This window comes from Entelurus aequoreus, linkage group LG27 (assembly GCF_033978785.1).
Source record: "Entelurus aequoreus isolate RoL-2023_Sb linkage group LG27, RoL_Eaeq_v1.1, whole genome shotgun sequence".
Classification (NCBI taxonomy): Eukaryota; Metazoa; Chordata; class Actinopteri; order Syngnathiformes; family Syngnathidae; genus Entelurus; species Entelurus aequoreus.
The window spans coordinates 36,060,760-36,062,747 of NC_084757.1; positions in this window are offsets into that span (position 1 = coordinate 36,060,760).

Sequence of the window (1,988 nt, forward strand, 5' to 3'; positions counted from 1 at the left end):
AGCTTTCAGAAGTAGCAGAGAACGCTAGCCACTGGCTCTGGCTGAAACGACGCGACAAGGCTTGGGGAACAACATCTGAGTAGGTTTGCTGCAGGGGGTGTCAGGGAGACGTCCCTGTTCACTGCCCCGCCACCAGGAGATGTTCTGGGCTAAGGGGCGAAACATCAATGAGAGGTGGTCCCCAGCTAAAGACTCTGCAGCAAAACGTTTTCTGGGGTGCGGTCAGGTTTAGACCTGCCTCAGGGAAGAGGACGTCCCTGCCATGCACAGTCCACCACATGCACCGGTGGAGGTGCGACAGGCCTAAGGCCCAGCGGCAAGACCATCTTGCTGTAATTAAAAAAAATATATATATATATGTACACATGTATATATCCATCCATCCATCTTCAACCGCTTATCCAGAATCGGGTCGCGGGGACAACAGCTCCAGCAGAAACCCCCAGACTTCCCTCTCCAGAGCAACATTAGCAACTTCCTCGTGGGGAATCCCGAAGTGTTCCCAGGCCAGAGAGGTGATGTAATCCCCTCATCTGGTCCTTGGCCTGCCGCGGGGTCTCCTCCCAGTGGGACGTGCAACAAGGACCTCCCTAGGGAGACGCTCGTGAGGCATCCGCATGAGATGCCCGAACCACCTAAGCTGGCTCCTTTCCAAGCGAAGGAGCAGCGGCTCTACTCCGAGTCTCTCTCGGATAACTGAACTTCTCACCCTATCTCTAAGGGAGATGCCAGCCACCCTTCTGAGGAAACTCATTTCAGCCGCTTGTATCCGCAATCTTATTCTTTCGGTCATGACCCACACTTCATGACCATAGGTGAGAGTAGGAATGTAGATAGCTCGGTAGACCGAGAGCTTTGCCTTCTGGCTCAGCTCTCGTTTGGTCACAACAGTGCGGCAGAGAGACTGCAATACTGCTCCAGCTGCTCCGATTCTCCGGCTGATTTCCTTCTCCATCTTTCCCTCACTCGTGAACAAGACCCCGAGATACTTAAACTCCTCCACCTGGGACAGACTCTCGTCCTCTACCTGGACTGTACAAACCATCGGTTTCCTGCTGAGAACCATGGCCTCAGATTTGGAGATGCTGATCCTCATTCCAGCCGCTGAACACTCGGCTGCGAACCGACCCAATGAGAGCTGAAGGTCACGAACCGAAGGTGCCATCAGGACCATATCATCTGCAAACAGCAGTGACGCAACCTTTAGCCCCCCGAGACGTATACCCTCTCCGCCATGGCCATGACTCTGCGTAGAAATCCTGTCCATGAAAATCACAAACAGGATAGGTGACAGAGCACAGCCCTGGCGGAGACCAACCCCCACTGGAAACAGATCCGACTTACATCCAAGTACCCGGACACAACTCTCGCTTTGGTTGTACAGAGATTGGACGGCCCTCAGCAGGGTTCCCCTCAGTCCGTACTCCCTCAGCACCTCCCACAAGATCTCCCGGGGGACCCGGTCATACGCCTTCTCCAAATCCACAAAGCACATGTAGACTGGATAGGCATACTCCCAGGCCTTCTCCAGGATTTACGCAAGAGTAAAGAGCTGGTCAGTTGTTCCACGACCAGGACGGAATCCACATTGCTCCTCTTTAATCTGAGGTTCGACTATCGGCCGGACCCTCCTTTCCAGTACCTTGGCGTAAAGTTTCCCAGGGAGGCTGAGTAGTGTGATACCCCTGTAATTAGCACACACCCTCTGGTCCCCCTTTTTGAAAAGGGGAACCACCACCCTAGTCTGCCACTCCCTCGGCACTGTCCCAGATTTCCACGCAATGTCGAAAAGGTGTATCAACCAAGACAGCCCATCAACACCCAGAGCCTTCAGCAGTTCTGGACGGATCTCGTCAACCCCCGGAGCTTTGCCACTGTGGAGTTGTCTAACTACCTCAGTGACTTCACTCCGAGAGATCGACGTCGACCCCCCATCATCCTCAGGCTCTGCTCCTGTCAGGAAGGGTGTGTCTGATGTATTTGGGTTC